General features: G+C 40.1%; 1 long non-coding RNA gene across 20 annotated transcripts in view; it reads left to right on the top strand.

Moving 5' to 3' along the window:
* Positions 1–272: 272 nt before the first annotated feature.
* LOC125700401 (uncharacterized) overlaps positions 273–19,692 on the top strand; it is a 54,324-nt gene continuing 34,904 nt past the window's right edge. For 10 of the 20 annotated variants that reach the window (XR_007379900.1, XR_007379898.1, XR_007379915.1 and 7 more), the window contains exons 1-6: positions 274–387; positions 1,422–1,491; positions 2,982–3,128; positions 10,631–10,740; positions 12,892–12,991; positions 17,067–17,163. This is a non-coding gene — a long non-coding RNA (uncharacterized LOC125700401). Of the gene's footprint in view, positions 388–507; positions 598–1,421; positions 1,492–2,981; positions 3,129–10,630; positions 10,741–12,880; positions 12,992–17,066; positions 17,164–19,692 lie in introns of all 20 variants that reach the window. The other 10 variants (XR_007379907.1, XR_007379905.1, XR_007379901.1 and 7 more) reach the window with 7 other exon arrangements.

The following is a 19,692-nucleotide window of genomic DNA, read 5'->3' as shown; positions in this document are numbered from 1 at the left end:
GCCATAATTTTCTCTCTCATCAATGTAGTATCAGTAATTAATGCTCCTAGAAACGTACACTTTCTTTGTTGCTATGGGTTTATCCGAGATCTCAGCTAATCACAGAATTATTGTTGCTGTTATCCCAGTTTTCTTTCAAGTCCCCAGCTGCCTGGTGTGTGATACTCTGTCTTTTCTGCAACTGGCAAGTCAATAGCGAAGCTAATCTGTTTTGATTCATATCATGAGGATGCCACAGGAGTTGGAACAACTTCAGTTGTGCAATTGCTGCGCATTTATGGCTTCTACTCTGGAAAAAGAAAATAGCTGAATGAGAGGAGATGAGAGAGGCTCTGAGCAATGAGGCAGGGGACTGTCCAGAGTGAGAATCAAGTGGAGATAGCCAAGGTTGGTGTGGGGTAACATGGCTAAGGGAGTGAGTGTGGTGGTGGAGCGATGTGACTGAGCTGTGCAAACAGGGCTGTGTGTTCTGTGCTTGCTCAGGTCAGCTGCTTTGTGTCCTTGCAGTGAGAGAGCGGAAAGGACATGGGAACAAAGGTGATAAGCCATGAGGAATTGCTGCAGGTGCCAGAGTGCCTGACTACAGCTTTTCTGATAGTAGGTGGTGGGATTTTATTCCTTGCCTCCAAGGATTGCTGAGGGAAGTAGGCAATCTCATTGCAAGGTCACTTTGAAAAGTCATGGTAATTCAGGAGAGGTTTCTGTTGGTTGGAAAAAGGCAAATATCTTGCATACATGCAGGAGGGGTGGGAAGAGGGATTGGGCAGTTTTAGAGCAGTCAGCGTAACCTCAGTCTCTGGAGAGGTGGTGGCACATCTTTCCCTGGAAAGCCAGGGCATGTGAAGGGCAAGGAGGTTTGGGGAACAGCCACTGTGAGTTTGACAGGTGCAAATTGTGCCTCACCAGCCTGCTTGCCTTCTGTGGTGAGACTGGCTCAGTGAACAAAGAGAGAGCTGCATGTATTGTGTACATTGACTTTAGCAAGGCTTTTGACATCGTTTCCCATCGTACTGCTTTACCAGGTTGGTGAGGTATGGGCTGGATAAATGGGCTATAAATCAGATGTAAAATTGCTTGTATTCCTTGGCTCAGATGATGGGGATCTGTGGAATAGCCCACCGAGTGACCTGAATAGGCAGAGAGATCAGGGTTTGTTATCACGTAATAATTTAAAGAAAATAAATACTTTGCTCCTTAAGGAATATATTTATTTTGGTGGAAAGAAGAAACCAGGCTGGTTTTAGAAAGTAAGCTAAAACCAAACATTGAAGTTGTAAGAGGTCATACAAATTCTCAGATCTTACAAAAGCCTCAGAATTGAAGTCACTCTTTTATTTGTTGGTTTAAATACTTGTTAATGTCAGTCCCCCTTAAAGTCTGGGCAAAACCAACTTATCCAAGATCCTCATTGTTTCTTTAAGACTCATTTGCCACTGGAACTTCATTCCCTGCATGCTGGAACTGTTTCTTCCTGTCTCACAGTGGTCTTTGGTGAGTTGGATAATTATTTTGTCTGTTTCCTTTTTCTGCATCCTGAGCAAAGTAACCCAGTGGAAGATGCAAGCTTTGATGCACATTTTTTTCTCTAGTTAGATATTTATGGTAAAAATATCAGGCGACTCTGACCGAGTCTGCTTGAAACACTGTAATTACAGATGATCTAGTTTCACAGCTCACAGACAAAGAAAATGTGTTTGTTTTACTTTATTAGATTTCTTATAATATGTCCACACAAAAACAAATGTACACATACACACTCTGTCAATACTGCCAACTGCAATTTATTAAGGTTTATAAATTTATTCCACTAGGTCAGTTTATTGTTAAACAGACAATGAATGCAGGATCAATGCTAAAGATGGGAAGCCTACGTTTCCAAGTAAACAATCTCGTCTTTCTACTAAAAGGTTTATAAGGGATGCTTTTGAGAAGATCATAATTAATTACAGACTTAAAACCTGAGCTGTATTTCTCTTAATGTGGCTGTGTTTTTCTATCATGAAAATAAGGAAAGGAAGGTATTTGGGCATAAGCTGGAGCTTGCACTGCTGCTCGCTCTACCCTGCCTGCTGCAGTGCCCCTCAGTCACTCACTGTAATCCAGAGCTGATGCTGGGAACGTGGTTGGGGGATATATCTTGTTGCTTTGTGATGAACTCCGAGGCCCTGGGAGAATCTCTTGGTGTTGACAGCCCCTGACAGTAAATGTCACATGAATTCGGAGGGAGCTCAGAGCCTTTTGGTGACTGCTATGAGAAGAGACATAATGACAGAAAACCTGATTGATGAGCAATGCCACAAGTAGAGGGAGTGCTGTGTGGTGATTGCCTATAATTGAATGGTCCATGGAAGTTATTTCTGGGTTTCCTTTGAACGGTGACATACACTCCCAAAGTGTTTTCACATGGGAGACCTGCAGATTTTAACCCTTGTACTCGGCAGCTCCCTGTTAACGCCACGTTAACAGACCTTAAAATTTAATGGGCTGTTTTTACTTCGTGCCCCACGCTGAGCTCTATCACAATAATTAAACAAATGTCGACGACCAAAGATGGCCGGTCACGCAATTACCTCTGGAAATGTTTCCTTGTCAGCTTTTGCCTCCTCTTTTTATTGCTTCCTCCTCGTAGCTCAGCTCTGTGATCTGACAGCACGGAGACGTTGATTATCAAGGTTCTCCCGAATCTGATGATGTGCTCCTGTACCACGGGCTTGTCGCAGCCATGTTAAGCACAGCAGTGATGCTCGTGGCATTAAATGGGAATGTGAGCCCTTCTAGACCCCTCACCCAGGAAAGCAGCTGCCCTCGCTGACCAATTAAATTGCCTTCCCTCTCATTAAAACCCTTGTGCAGGCTCTGGTATGTCACAGATCTTTAAAATCTCCATTATAAATTCCACTTTCTTCTGGGTATTTTTAGCTTTTACTTGAAGAAATGATTATTGTCTCTTGCACTTAACCATATCAATTTTGGCTCCACAGACATCTCCTCTGGGCCATATTGAAAGACCTGAGCTGATTGGAACTGCTGAATCTGTAGGGAGGATTTCAACAGAGCTCTGAGTTACTGGGACATGGGAGGTGTGCAAGGAGTGGGGAGGAAAATTCTAGCCCTTCCCCTTCCCTTTGGTAAGTCAGGAGCACATCCCTTACAGATTTACTTCGTTGTGCCAATTTAATGTGATTTCTTCTGAGGGCTGGGAACCACTCAAGGAAGGCTGACAGGTTTTATCAACAGAATGGAAAGTGAAGTGATAAGGTGAGAGTTATTGACCTGATAACTAACAAACAGAAAACTTCAGTGTCCCTCAAGCTAAATATTGCACTCAGCAGGTAACTAAAAGATGGCAACAGCTGTGGTCTTGTCACTGAGTGAGAGTATGTTTTCATGTAGAGGAGCAGGAGGTGAACTGTGAAAACAAACACATTCCGTTTGCTACAGACTATTTCCCTCTATTACTTTTAATGAGAGCTAAACTCCAAAATGCACAATGGGACAATAATATTTTAGATAGAAGGAACTCTTTGTGCGGATCCTAAATTCTAGACACCAGGTTGCAATTAAAATGATTGCTTTCGTATTATTAATAGCTCACCAGTAGTTTAAGGCTGTCAGCAGGTAGGGGACCAATTGGTACAATCCACTGCACACCTGACTGGAAAGAAGTGCTGTCCTTGAAGGAGCCAAGCTAATAACCCGAACCCACAATGCTCAAATGAGTTTGAAAAATGAGAGAAGCATAAAAAGGTGAAAGGAGCTGTGTTAAAATGCTATGGAGGCAACCTGGCTGGGTTGCTGTAGTCAGTTAAATGTTAGTAAATGCTGCCTAAGTGTTCTGTGGTGATGGTTTTGTGGTGTTTTTTTGTCGGTTTTTTTTTTGCTTTTAATTCTAAAGTTGTAGTGTGGGAAGGGCAGATGGGAAAGGAAGCAGAGACCTCTAATGAGTGATGACTTAGAAGTAACAGGCACAGAAAGTACTGCAAGTGCAGCAGTCTTTTGTTCCTCCTTTACTCCCCATATGTTTTTTCCTGAAACCGTGCTGGGGATTGTCTGAAATCTGTGCCTGAAACCTAGCTGTCGTCATTCCTACACATGCCTTGAAATTCCTGTGACAGAATATGAAGGCTTCAGTAGCTGAACAAAAAGGCAGGTGACAGAGTGCTCATGCAATGTCCATTTCCCCTTGCTGGCACCTGGCCTGCTCAGTACAACTGGGAAAGACAAATGGCAAGTCAACACTTCCTATTCAACCTCTGCATGCTAACTTTGTTTTTCACTTGGAAGCGTTTTTGTACTCCTTATCATGTTTGTCATTCTGCCATGTATCATTTCATTCTCCTTTAGAGATTTTTTTTGTTCCTTCTTTTTACTTGAGGTGAGGATACCAGAACTGCACTTGATATTTGAGAAGCAGATGCAGCATGAATTCACACAGTGATGTAGTCATACCTTTTTTTTCCCTAAGAATTCTGAACTTATGATTTTCTTTCTTTTTTTGACTGCTATTGAGCAATAAGCTGATGTATTCATAGAACTAACTTTATACTTTCAAGATGTGATTCCTAAATTGGGCAAACTGGTTCAGAGTGCCCTGCTCTGTTTGGAAAGTCAGTGTTGCTTTTCTTGGATAGCCAGATTGTAGTTGTCAGCACTGAAATTTCCCTTCCATTTTATTGTGAGTCCGCTCAGTGTCATCATGTCTTTCCATTTTTGCAGTAATTATTTTCCTAATGAATTCCATTTCAATCAGAAATCTTCATTTTGCCATTCCACCTTCTTTCCAGACCATTTTTGAATGCACTGACACTACGGGCCTTATTACGTATCCCCATGGGACTCCACTGATGGTCTTTCTCTTCTGAGAAAACTCATCCTTTAGTCTAATCTTCAATTCTTATATTTAATGAGTTATTTATCTCTGTGAGGTCTTTGCTTGTAGACCACAGATGATTAGTTATGAGGAGGGATCACCTTAAATGTCGGAGGCTTATGGAAGCTTGGGGTGAATTAGAAATACAGGGACAATTTCTCAGCTGCATCTCTGTGGCTCGTGTGCTTTGATGCCTTCAAAGAATTCCACTGGATTTAGTAGGCTCAGATTCCTTTTGCAAAATCACTGTTTACTTTTCCTTAACGTGTTGCATTTATTCATGTATTCACTCGTTCTCATCTTTACTGGAGCTTCCACCAACGTGACCAGTATGGACATTAGACTTAGTGTTCTGTGGTTTCTTGAGTTGCTGCTGGATTTATTTTTAAAATCTGATTTCTCGTTAGTTACCTTTCAGCCCTTTGATAATAGCAGTGATTTTCAGCAAAAGGTTACATACTATAAGTATTAGCTCAGATGATTCATGTTTAACATTCTATAAAAACCTTATATGAATATCACCCACTCCCAGTGATAGATCGTAATGCATTTTGTCTCCTTTGTAATCCACTCCTAACAATGTTTTAAATTAGGGCAGGCCTTCTATCTCTTCCAAACGAGATGGTGGTTTCAGAGTTTCTGGAGATTCTCCAGGTAAACAGTGATTTAAATGTGTTTGGGGTTTTTTGCTATGGCATTATCTCCTCTGAGTATTTCTTTCATACGTACAAAGCCCACTGGCTCTTGTAAGCGTCTTGCTCTTGATGTGTTCAAGAAGGATTTATTACAATTTTTTTTATTTCTTCAGCAAACTGCTTCTAAACTCTTTCTTCAGTCTACATTATTGTGCTTTTACATTTAGTCTGCCAGAATTTATGTTCTTTTTAGTTTTCCTTTTTCAGACACAACTTCAGCTTTTTGCAGGATACCTTTTAACTTCCAACAGCCTCCCTGATCCTGCTGTTTTATGATGCTAGCTTTTTGTTTTTCTCTCAAGTCTTTTTTGACAGGTTATATGCATTTGCTTTGAGCCTCCAATATAGAATCCTAAAATAGTCTACCTGCCATCTAAAAACATTTTGCCTTTCTGGCTGCCACTCTGAGTGTTTTTTTTTTATTTCCTTTTTTAAAAAATTTTATTTATTTTTTCTTTTTTTTTTTTCCTATTTTGAATTCCCCTTCTCTGGAATCAAGCACAACCGTTGCAATTGCCAGCTTTTATTTTATTTTATTTTATTTTATTTTATTTTATTTTATTTTATTTTATTTTATTTTATTTTATTTTATTTCAGAGTCTGTAATCACAAACTACATGAAAAGCTTAAGGATTTTGACCTAGCTTAATGTTTAGGAAGGCTGGAAAGATCAGCCACTAACATTTCACCGTTAACTGTGAGCAGGCAAGGAAGTGGCTGCTGGGGCTGGAGCCTGGGGGAATCCCTGCTCTCACACAGCAGCTTCTCTCGTCCCACCTAGAACAAAATAACAGGTAACTGGAGAAGAAGCAGCCTGGGCTGATTTGTCACCACGTCACTGAAGTTTGATATGAGGTTGAGTGTTTTGAAGCAGAGGCTGTCTGTACTAGGCTGTGGGAAGTAGGGTGAGATATAGCAGAGTCATGCTGACAGCGTCCACTTCTCAGGTTACCTGACGTGGGATGGTGTAACAAGAGGTCTGGAAGGATAGCGTGTGATAGTGCCAGAGAGGTGAGAGCTCTGACTGCTTCATAACTTCTTTTGCACATAACAAATCACGGGTAAGGCCTGACAAGCAAAGAAGGAAAACTGCAGGTAGTAGAGCAGGCTTTCTAGCTGATCCTTTTCGGATCTCTCCAATTGCAAACTGCACCTTGCAGCAAGTAGTGGCTGCTTACTAACAGCTCCAAAGCTTCTCTGGGAGAGGTGGGGATAAGCAGTCTTTACCAACAGGTGCTGCACTTCAGCACGTGACTAAAGCTTGCTTACTGGTGAGAAGCATTTGCTCAGAGGTTGAAAGGCACCACCAGTCAGATGCTGCAGAATACACTTAAAGCCAGAGTGAGCCATACAACGCCAGTTACTGTGCCATTCTGACTGGCATTGACTGCTTAGCAACAGTGAGAGTGAAAGGGATACAGATGAATTGACTGTTTTCTGAGCAAGCTGGGTAGGAGTAGAAGTAATTAGCTGCTAGCTGATGAAAAGGCATGCTTAATTATTTGAATAATTATAGATATAATAGGTGAGGAATTATTCAGTAAAAGTAAGAAAACCAATATGTTGCAAAGAAGGTAACCAAAATGGAAGAGAAAATGACAGCAGTGTGAATTCTTGAGGAGGTGATGTAAAGAATTAACATGAAAATCTGAAATCTTTTGGATTTTCTCTCTGACATATCAACTCAGTTTAACCATGGTGTAAGGATGCACAGAGCTAACAAGGTCTGTGGCTTGCATTATTTCTGGTTTTGTATAACACTGATTTAACTGATTATATGCTAGTGCACTTGAGCTTTATTTTCATATCTCTCAGAACCTGCACAGCTTTGTGAGGGTCATCGTTCTTCCAGCAACGCTGCAGTGCAACCATTTAATTTGCTAAGTCATGTGGGGAGCTGGTTCTGATCAATATTACTAATTGATTATAACTGTTTGATAAGGCAGCACTGATTTCCCTTGGCACCTGAAGCAAGTAACTGCTACTAAGAAGCAGTCATGTCATTCAGTTAACTTATTCTGTGCACACTGAAGATAACAGGTTGAATGGCAGTGGCAGACATTAGGAATACGTTCTTCATTTGGGATGTGTAATCACTAAAATGGATAATCTGAGAAAAAAGTTCAAATACTTATCTCTTGGTGTCAGAATGGGTGTAGGTGCTGCTGGTTCTGTTTCCGTAGTAGGGAATAGACCAGGTGCTAATGGCAGCAGCAGTGGTCTGGTGTCTTCTGTGAGTTTGAATCTGAGAGGCCCAAGATTTATGCTTTTTTTTCTTTCTCTAAAATTGTCATAGCCATAGATGTGAGTGGAATGGGAGACTTCGTCAGCAGCAGCTCTAATTTAGGTTCTGTGAGACTGAAAGCAGTGGTGCCAAATGCTTATAAGCCCTTTTATCCCTTGTGCTGGTTAGAAAGGAAAATTAAAATACAAAGATTTTTGTGAATTAATATTTGAGCACTAATTATTAAAATGGCTTCTGATTAACGAGTTGCAAGTCAAGCTGGTTTGGCAAATAGCATTTTGATAAGGTATTTGTAAGACAGATAGTCGTGAGATGGTAAGTTGAAGGTATAACACTGTAACCTTAATGATGATGTTAATGCAGAAATGATGTAAATGTGTATGAGCAATGACTGTGTGAACTCACTAGGGTACATCAGGACAAATCGACTACAGACAAACCGATCAGCATCAGCTAAGCACAGAATCACTATAGAGGGAAGCTGGAGGAAATCTCAGCAGATTATTACTTAGTTCATCTCCTTTCACCACAGGATGCCCGCTGATGGCATTCGTGGCATAAGCAGAAATGAATATTTCTCTTCCATTTCGTGGCAGACTTTTGTGAGCGACAGGGCTGTTCTGCACCTGTGCTGACTGTCCTGATCCTGTCAGGGCTGTTATTGCCTCTTTCCTCAGTCTTCTCTCTTCTGAGCACTTCCCATTCTCAGCCTTCGGATTCAGGTCATGTTTTCCAGACCTCTAGCCATTGTTATGCTTGCTGCTTGCCCTGTCAGCCCTTCCTGAGGAGCATTATCCAAGACTGGACATGCCTGTGCACTGAGGCATTACTAATATTGAATACAGTAAGAGGACCTGCAAGATGTCTTGTAGGTAATTCTTCTGTTAATGTGTCCATGCAGTGCTTTCTCTTTGCTCAAGAGAACGACCCCTGTTCAGCTTTTCAGCCATCACAACCTTCAGGTTTTGTTTTTTTGTGTTTTTTTTTTGCAGGCTGCTTTCTGTCCACCATATGCATGAGCTGTATTTGTGTTCTTTGCTCCTGCCTAAGTTAAAATGCTACGCTTAATACAATTGAGATGATTCCTATTTTTATAGACAGCTTATCCAAGTTGTCAAAAGTTTTTAATACTTCTATCTCCTGTGTATTTGTAGTCACTCTTCACTGATTTAATCTTGGCAGGTTTAATAAACAGTCCATTTCTTCAGCCCAGCTATCAATAAAATATTGAATGGAACCGATGAAAGCTGAATAACCGTTCAATTTCTCCTTTAAATTTCACAGTGAATCATTAGAAACTGATCTCAGAGTGTGGGTTCCAACCAGATTTGTGCTGTGCCTTCAACTTGGGCATTCATGCACTCGTGAATGTCATGTGGGAAAAGTTACATGCCTCAGTAACACTGAGGTATGTGGCATCTGGTGCTTCTTCCCTATCTGCAAAGTCTTATCTGCCAGAGAGGGAAATTAGACAGAGTCAGCTTGATTTCTTCATGAGGAGTTCATGTTGACAAGCCCTCATCTCCTTATTAGTTTCTGTGTGCTTAGAAGTAATTCAGATTATTCTGGTGTTTTTCTCTTCCTGGAAATTAAATCTTTTTGTGCCTTAGCTATTCTGTTTGACTTGCAGAATATAACTTTTAATGATTCAAGTTGCTTCAACATGTAAGAACTTTAAGGACAGTTGTGAAGGCAATGATATAGACTTCTTACCAGGAGAAAACCTGTGCTAAAGCACAAAGACACAAAAGACTCTTGAGAAAATGGTGAAAGGAATATTTTAACAAAAAAAAATTCAGTCTGAGAAATTAAGGAGCAAATTCAGTTTTACACGAATAAGAAATTTCAAGTTAGCTTGGGAGTATTCTGAACATTTTGTCCTACAACTCTGAATAGTCTTGTAGAGATATGATCAGAGTCATATAAAAGAAGAAGTTGGGAAACCTTAAATTTAGCTGCTCTGACTTTTTTCCCTGTAATAGATTGGTAGTGAAGATCTAAGAAAATAGAAATAGAGATTAGAATAAATTTCATAACCTTTTAACCCAGAAAGCCTGGATCTCTTCAGCAAAGTGTTTTCTGAACTCTAATATATGCTCAGTGTTGACACGGGCTTATTCACAGAACAGAGTGACCTTTGCACAGCTCATTGTAAGCGCATGTATGATGAGTTCTCCCATCTCCTGTTCAAAACAGCCACCTGACAGTTAAGTTTGATCTCACCAAAGCAAAGTATTAGGCTTTGTCTCAAAGCACTTCTGCTGGGGCACTTGGTACTGTGTGTACAGGAGGTGTATGTATATTTATATGAACGCTCCTGTATATCAGTCAAACGATGGACATGCATTGCATCATTATGAACCCTTTGCTGGATTTCAGAAACTTGAGTTTTGCACAAATTCAGTATTCTAAAGGGCAAAAAGCCATGCCTCAACAAACTCTTAATCATGCATTAACAAGCCTTGTGGTCAGTACCTCTTTTCTGTGCATTTTGTTGTGTAGATTTATCATAGCTGTGCCTTGCAATGTTTGGAAGATGTAACCTACTGGCAGAGGAGGGAAATGCAAAGTATCCTCTGAGTCCCAAAATATAGGCAGATGCATTCCGTTTTGAGAGCAGGAATTTTGAAGAGTGTGCAGGGGACCTGTTAGCATGCTTTACTACTTCGACCCTATTTTTGCCACCTTCTTCAGCCTAGGTCCCCTTCTCCTTCCTGGCTCTTATAGCTCGAGGAGCTGCGAAGTACTGTAGAAATCACTGATGTGTGAAAAGTGTTCTGTCATTCTGGCATCCTTTGGTTTTTTGTGTGCCCTCCACAGGCAGGCGCTCACTGCGAGCCTGGAAATGATCTTGGTGATGGAGCTGAGACACATGAATTTACTGAGGGCAGGAGTGAAAGGCAATTTGGTGCAGATTTTGTAACAGAGAGGTGAGTCATTTCTTAATAGTGAGGACTTTTGAATATTACCTCTAGGTGACTTCTATTACAAGGCAGCAGTTAACATATTGCTGTGAATTGGCTTGGAAAAAAGATTAAATTGCAAAAGTACACGAATTTTAAATAGAAATAATAATGACAATAAAATTGGTTGAAAGAACAGAGCTACAGTAACAAGGTAACATTTTAAAAATAAATGGGTAGCTAGGAAAGGTTGTAGGGAGACATGCTGCTTGGAGATCACAGAAGCACCTAGGTTTGACAGCTTCTGTGACTGCATGGAGCAGAGACACGCAGCCAGCCCCCGCTCTCTCCTGGCGTATTATACTGCACAGCAATCAGGCTTAGTAACACATTGCTGAGAGAGACTCCCACTAGTTAGTATTCATTATAGATGGCATTTTTCAGATTGCAGCGCAGCAGTGTAAACAAGTGATGCTGGAGGAAGGGTGGAGAACAGCACTTCTCCAAGCTGTGATTTATTTCCTGTTGATATTTACTTGACTACACAAACCTGTGGTACCACCAGTATTAGGAAGGGAAAGTAACTCTCAAACAACCAGCATGTTCCAGCATTCTTGCAGGAGAGCAGCACGGCAGGAGGCAAAACACAGTTCCGGCAGTAGGACATGCGTGTGGCTTCCTTGTGAGGCTGAAACATCTGGTAGACCTCACTCTGTGAGTTACTGTGTGTCTGCAGGCCTGCCTGGGTGCTGCCAGCTGCCTGCTCTGCATTCCCATTTACGCTGCACTTTGTACATCTTGTCTGCACGAGGAGGGAGCCTGTCTCTGCAGATGGGTGCTGTTGTGCTGGGACACCCACAGCTGTGAGCAGAAAGCTGCCCAGACACACTGGTATCCTGAGAAGGACCAGCATCCTAAAGGTGCTGAGTTTGACCGGCTGCTGACATGCACCAGCAATGAGCATTGGCTGGTGACACAAAGAGCTGTTACCCCTGCATGTTTGCCCTGGTTTGCAGAGGATGGGGGTGTGTGGCTCACAGTGCATCCCATAGAGGTTGGCCCCATGCTAGCTGTTTTGTTTTTGTTCTTGGGTTAGTGTTGTTTTTTTTGTTGTTGTTGTTCTTTTATGAGACTGGTTTTTTTTCCACATGAGCCTGCTGTCAACCACCCCAAAAAACAACACAGCTTAGCCATGACATATAAATCATTAATTCCTGTAAGCCACAAGGGTGCAGTGTGGTGGCAGTGCTCTCCATCCTTTCCTTTCCAGCTGGGGGTGTTCTCTTTCCTCCAAAGCCTGCTTGCTTTTGAAATACCTGGGTTGATACCTGTCTTTTTTTTTTTTCTTTTTTTCCTGAGGTGTTAATGACAGATTGTCTTAAGGGTATTTGATTCCCCCCATAACTACTTCACAGTAATAACTAACTTATGAATGGGACCTATTCAAAAATGCAGGAGCTTCTTAAAAGGAAATTAAAAGCAGCGGATATAAGCATGCAGAAGATGAGAAACTAGATGAAAACACCCTATCCGAAGCTCAGAGCAATATATCACGAAGTGGAATGATTCTGCAGGGGACAAAAAAGGCAATATTCCAACTGCAGAGTGGAAGTCAGTATTCAAAGTCTGGGAGTGCTGAGCAAATAAAGAAACTATTCAAAAAGAAATACAAAACAACAGCAACCCAAAACAAACAAACAAGCAAAACCTACAAAAAAACCCAAACAAACCACTGAAACAATCCACCAACAAAAACCATAAACTATCAAGCTAAACCTGTAGGGCAAGCAAGGGAAACCCTTAAGGAAAGACCTGGTAAAAGAATAATGAAAACAGCTAGTAGAAATATTTAAAATGACCACAATCAGGTATTTTTCCAGAGATTTGTGAATTACTGTAAGAGAGGAAAAGCACTGAAAGGCAAACAAAGCTTTGTTGATGTTTGCTGTGGTTAAGGTTGGTTATTCTCCCTTGAGAGCCAAACTTATGGGGACAAGTGTAAGGAACTGTCTCAAATTAAGTGACATTAAAATGCATTTTAGGACTAATTGATAAGATGAAGAGTCAAAAAGTGCCAAGACCATATGGTATTCACTCAAGAGCTCTGAAGGAAAACAAATATGCAATTATAAAGCTACTATAGTTTGTAACCCGTCACTTAAATCAGTCTCCCTGCAGGAGGCTTGGAAGATGGTTAATGTGACAACAATTGCTGAGAAGGTCCCCAGGAGTGAAATGGAGAACTGCAGACCGTCACATTGGAGTCTGTACTGAGCAAGTGAGTGGAAATTATAAGAATAAAATGCATAAATGGATAAAATCTTGTCTGTTAGGGAACATTTTTCCAGTGAGAAACCACATTTCACACATTCACGGTGGAATCCAGTGAAAGACTACTGAAGATGCAGGTAATCTAGCTACAGCAACTTAAGAAAAGCTCTAGTGGGTCAGACTGACAGTCAGCTGCCTGGACTGTCCTCCTCTTGTATCTACAGCCACAACTGTATAAGCCTTACTCATATCTCACTTGTTGCCTCCTCTCCAAACTTCAGAAGCCCTCTTAGTATCTCTTCCAAAGCAAGAACTTGGAATCAATTTGGCTTATGGTTCTTCACAAAACGTGTAATTAAGCTGCAAAATCCTTTGCTGTGGGATATTACGAATGCTCAAAGTTTACTTGTGTTCTGCGGTTATTAGAAAAAGTTAATGGAGAGAAATGAAGTTATGGTATAACCTGTTAGATAGTAAACCCAACGACAGTGGTTCAAAAAGTCCAAAGGCATGCTGGGAAACAGAATAATGTTCCAAGAAAGCATCACTGTATTCTGGCTATGTTCTTAAGCTCATTCCCCAGACATTTGTATGTAAAAGCAGGCGCTGCAGTAGGGGAACCTTCGATCTGACCCAGTGCAGGCTTTCTTGTGCTTTGTTATGTTCTGTCAAAAGAAAATGAAACGTAGCTGCGAATGTAAACACTTCTGATGGTAACAGTGAGCACTGAACTCATCTCCCCCACTATACAAGCAGGCGATGAATTTTTATTTGAATGCTAATGAAGATCTTACCAAGATGCTGCTAGGTCTCATCTAGCAATATAAAGAGAAAAGCTTACATGGTGGAAATGAACAAAGAGCCCTTATAAAAGGATGAAAATGTGTTGCAAATATTGATGTCGTTAACCACTCACAGGTCAAAGACATACTTGAAGCTACTGATGTAATTTGAAGTAGGTAACCAAATATAAAGAGGAGTGTTTTCTTACAATTAATCTATGTTTTTCTCTAAAAGGAAAAACTGATATTTTTTGTGTTCCTTTAACTTCAAACAGTCTGGGGTTTAAGTCAAAAAGCAGATCTTTCTGCAGTGATATAGTATATACTAGATCTCTTCTAGTTTTTTGATCAGAGCTGAGGCAAGCTTCTTTTACAAATTTGTGCTGCAGTCTACTAAAAGAGCTGTTCCCTGCCAGGAGAATATTACATACAGTACTGAGAAAAATGAACAGAGTCAGCTTGTTTGAGAGCTAACTGATGCTTACTCACAACACTGATAAGCCTGACATTTACTGAGAAGTGCCACAATTCTCAGTCCAATGAAAATTCCCAAGAGGGTATTTTTTTCAGTTGTACTTCACATTCTATTGACTCAGGGTAAGCTGGAATTTTCTGAAGTATGTAACTCAAAAAAAAAAGAAAAAACAGTGGAACCCAACTCCTCCGCTTGAATTACATACAGATGTACTAGCTGTCCTTGGCACGTTTGTTAATGATTGTGGTATGTTTAATGATGCTCTACAAGTTGTCTGTGCTTTATGTGCCATATTTCATTCCTGTAGTGTATTAAAAGTACTTGCACAAGAGTTCTTGGTGCCTTGATTGCAATTATAAAAATTGTACTTGGAATACTGTCACTTAACACCTCTACAGAAAAGCTAAATCTTGTAGTGAAATACCTGTTTGTAATATTAGGCAGTGTTCTGGCTCTTATTCTAATCTCTGCATGCTGGTCTGTGGTTTGACTTTATGTAGCACCCAAAATATCTGGCCATATAGGATTCTTCTGAAATAGGCCTTGCCTGAGAAAGGCTGTCAAAAGGTTTTTGAATGTTCAAGTGGATTATGTCAAGCAGTTCCCTTTTGATCATTATTATAAAGATATGTTCGAATAATTCTAAAATATTAGTGGTGCAAAATGTTCATTACAGACATTGTGATAATTACCTCCTACAATATCGTATTTCTTATCTAGGAATTCCATTATCCTGCTTTTAATTATCATTTTTCCCAACCTTCAATGTGCAGAGCAATTTCTCTGGCTCATCTACTATTCTTTTAATATAGAGAGGCAACCCAAATAGCGGCTAGGAATTTTCTGCCTTTTTTTTTTTTTTAATAAGGAAAAAGATATTTTTATTTATCAAAACTTGAACTTTTCACAGGAACATATGTTCCAGATGTCAAGAGTTGCAAAATCCATCACTTCAGGTGGTAGTTTGCTCCCAAATTTAATCATCACTACCGTTAAAAAATGTGTGCTTCATTTCTGGTTTGAATCACTTCCATTTTTCTACCCTTAGTCTCTCCTATGTCTCTACTAGATTAAAAAGTGCTGGTTGATATTTTCCCCTTGTGAAGGTAGTTATTGAATCACCCCACAATTGAGCTGTTTAAGTTTCTCAGTTACACGTTCTTCTCATATACTTCTTATGGCTCTTTCCTGCCCCCAATCTAATCTTTCAACAGCTTTAAATGTGAACATCAGAATTAGATATACTAGGAGTTTCAGCGGTGCTGTGCCCAGAGGTTGAACTTATTCCTCATTTCTGATGACTTCTCCCATTTCATCTTGCTTCTACCCTGAGTGTTGGTGGTTAGCTCCTTGTCCATTAAGATCTCCTAAGTCATAACCATTGCACTGCAAGACACAATTTTCTGTTCTGTAAGAGCCACCCATATTCTCTGTTGGTCCATTGACTACCTCTTCTTGAAAATACTCCTTTCGTATCTTGCATAATAGTTAAGCAGAGAGCAGCCTGCCTTCCTGAATGTTCAGGATCTAATAGTTCTGAAAAGCAGTCATACTGTGTTTCTGTAAATTGGTTCTCCAGCCTTTTATCCCTTTGTGCCATTATCTTGATTTATTTATGAATAATAGAGGTCCCCATGTTTAGTATTTTACCTCTCAGCATTAAATACTTACTCATATTTCACTGGTGACTGATGAGATATCTCCACTCATATGCTAACATCCTTACAGCTCAGCCAGTACAGTCAGAATACTCTTTTCCAGTACAGATTTTAGTCTCACTAAATTCCTTTACATGTTTTAAAAAAATATAAAAATTATTTCACTCTTATGACCTATATTCTCTTTTCTATTGCTTGTGACTGTGTACTATGGTACACCACCAGCTTTGTCATTGCGTTTTACTTTTTTTGCTGTGTCAAGACCTGATTTTGTTATCTGGGTGAATCTAGCTTTTTAAAAATTACTTTTGCTTTATTTATACACGTTTATATTTCTTAGAGGGGGCACCTTTGTTTAACTTCTTAGTCTGATGTCGTCTTGATATAATACAATTTCACTTATGAATTGTTTTCATCTCTGTGCTGAGCTTTTTCTCTGAACTAGCTGGATACACAGAGCATTTTTATTTTACCAACTCTTAGCAATGTTTGCTTTAGCTCATGACAGATTTCCCCCAGCTCCCACTTAATTAAACACATCATATACGTTTTCCTTGTGAAAAGTCTGATTTCACTTTTGACTTTTGATGGAGAGCGTCACCTCTGGATAGCATCTTCTTCTCCTCTGCCTAATTGGTGTTGTGTGTGTAACTGGAAGGGTTTTGGAGAAACTGTCAACAGTACCCTAGGGCTAAATCTTCTAGCCAGCAGTTTGACTTTGCCTTCCAGGATCCTTCACTTACATTTCCCTTTAAAATTTGTGACATGTATTAGGACCTCATTCTCCTCCCTGGCACTTTCTAGCATCCACATAGGTGTCTCATAAAAGACCCCTTCATGTTCTGCCTACAAGCTTGCAAATCTCTGTCATCACATCCACAGCTACTGTTGCTCCTGGTATTTAAATTCCCTACAGCACAGTAGACCAAAAGTTCTTAACTATGAATGTATTTTGAGATACAGCCTTCTCGGAGCTGTCAGCTTGCTTTTCCTCAGCTGGGAGGCAGCTTCTTGCTGTGCTGTGCTCTTCTAAACTGCCCACTGTGAGAGGAGCCTGAGCCTCCTCAAAGGGGAGATAAGAGCAACTAATCTGGACTTGGCCCTACTCCCTTATGTCCTTTTATATTGTTTTTGTGCCTCGTATTTGTTCTGTCTTTGCTCTTCCAGATCAGAAGCTCTGGCCTCAAACTGCTCTGGGTGAAGACAGTAGCTGAAGCAATTACTGAAGCATTAGTGACTGTCCTGGAAGTTCTTGGAAGGGCAGGTGAGATCACTGAGCACTATACAAGGGCAAACAGTTAGCTTCTGAAAACATAGAAATCAGGGAACAAGAGACCACCCTTCACAGAAATTAGTCTGAAAAAAAAAACAAAAAAACACCATGATCAATTTAAGGCAAATAGAAGTTTTTTTTTTTTTTTAAAAGAAAAACAACACCATAGATTTACCAAGAATAAATCATGAGATCTCACTGTAATTTCCTTCTTTGAGAAAATAATGTCTAGTAGATGAAGAGGAGGCAGCAGATGGGACATATTTTGCTTTAGGAAAGCTTTTGAAACTGTTCCACATTATTCCCTCGGAAGCAGACTAAAGAAATATGGTCTATATCAGTGTGCTCAGTATTTCTGGCTGGGTGAGACACTTACCTTCTTTCTGTATAAGGGAGAGCCCATATGTTGCAGCCCTCCTTCTAACACATAACTGTACTGTGAAAGCATAGAAAAGCCAGTGCTTCCTGGGGCAATGAGATTTATGGCATATGTGCCGATAGATCCACATACTGCCATGATCAGAGGCCATAAGTGGACTTCCAGTGTACTCAAAATAGTCCGCCTAGTGGGCGGCCATCCTTTCTGCAGACTCTGATCTGGATTCAGAAAGGAGTAAGGGAAACCACGGCCTTAAATGTCCTGGCAGGCAGGACACAGTTCACAGCTTCAGGTTCATCATTTAGAAGGTGTGTGATGTGATGTCATGTGGGTGGCAGTGGTGCGCTGTCAGACTGAGAAGTTATTTTGACTGACACCCGGCTAGGGTGTGTCCTGGGCCCAGTTCTATTCAGTATGTTAATTAATGGCTTATATGGTTTAACAAAGAACTCAGTCACAACATTTGTGTACACCCCAAGATGTACTTTGAAGGTCAGGGTCAAACTTTCAGTGAATTTGAGAAACTGGAGAATGTGATCCAGAGATCAAGAATATGAAATAAAAAGAGACAACTCTTATGTGCCGAAAGAGCAAATAAATATCCAAATATAAAAAGGAGACAACTGGCTGAGGCTGAAGCATATCATAGCAAGATGTAAGAATTACAGAAAATCAGAAGTTAAACAGGAGTGAGTGATCATGCAAGTCTCATCCTGGGAGGTGTTATCAAAATGTATTATTAAAATGTGAGAGGAAGCTTCCTTTTCTGCAGTGCCTTGGAGGCCTTTTCTGGATCTCTGTATCCACATTTAGTGTTAGAGAGAATAGTTGTTGTGAATCATGCGGATAGCAATGACAGAGGAATGAGTGGGAAAGGAATTGTGAAAGTGGAACATGGTGTTATAAATTGTCCCAGTACCAGACAAGCAGATTTTCAGTTGTTGGTGAGGTAGCTTTTATAAGAGAGATAAGCTATATAAATCAATGTGAAAGTAGATTGCAAGGTTTTAACATTCCAAAACAATGAGATATTTTTATAGGTGAGATTTGTGGAAACTCACCAACTAAGCTGCGATGCATGGTTCAAGATGGCAGCTCCTCTTCAAGAGAAATGAGCAAATTCTTGTAATTTAGAAAAATGCAAAGAACTAAAATCAATAATATTGAGTAAGGAAATTGCAAAGAATTGTCTCAGCAATTAAAGTTCAGGCTAAGCAGGCCCTGTGAACAATGGGCAACTAGATCAATAAAAAATATAGAAATACAAATGCTGCAAGTCTGAAGCCTAAAAGGGGTGAACAAGAATGTCTGATTTTAAAGGAAGTTATTGATATAATAAATGCCTCAGAAACTTGGCAGAAAGGTGGAAAGCCCGAATATGGAACAAATAATAGAGGAAGGATGGAAAGGGGTACATTAGTGGTGAAGCAGTAGAGGGTATGAGGAATTGTCCCTAAATGAAGTTTCAGTAGAGGACATTTTGGAACAAATCAATAAAACGAACAGTAAGAAGGCACCAAGATAAGATGATACTCAATCAAGAGTTCTGAAAGACCTCAAACACTAGATTAAGAGAAAGCTAAATGTAGCATGAAAAGTGTCATTTAAGTTGACCACACTGTAAGAAGAATGGGAAGTGGCAAATGTGTCTTCAGCCTTGAGGAAAAAGGACTCCAGGACTAATGTGAAAAACCATAGATCAGGAGATCTCACTTCCAAACTGAATAAGTGGGTAAAAACTGCAATAATATAGAAGAGAACCAGTAGAAGGTTTCATAAATGTGATTTATTTGGAAAAAGTCATTACAGTTCTTGCAGAAGGAGACCACGTCTCATAAATCTATTTGAACTCTTTGAAGATGTCAACACGCTTGTAGGTAAGGCTGATCTAGTTGATATAGTGTGTAAGGACTCCCAAACAAATGTCAATAAGTCTTCCTGCAAAGACTCTTAAAGTAGTTATGCTGAGATTAAAAAAAAAAAGGTGTCCTCTTGTAGGTAAATAAGACAGAGAAAAAATAGGATAAAAACTGGGAGAAAACATCAATGTTCCCACTGAAAGGATCATTATGATTTGGTCACACAACTATTAAGAGTTAGGACCTGTGCTTCTCAATACTGTGTTGGCAAGGTTTGTGGAT

Source organism: Lagopus muta, chromosome 14, assembly GCF_023343835.1.
Source record: "Lagopus muta isolate bLagMut1 chromosome 14, bLagMut1 primary, whole genome shotgun sequence".
Taxonomy (NCBI): Eukaryota; Metazoa; Chordata; class Aves; order Galliformes; family Phasianidae; genus Lagopus; species Lagopus muta.
The sequence above is the reverse complement of the archived record's forward strand: the minus strand, read 5'-3'. Positions and strand labels throughout refer to the sequence as shown.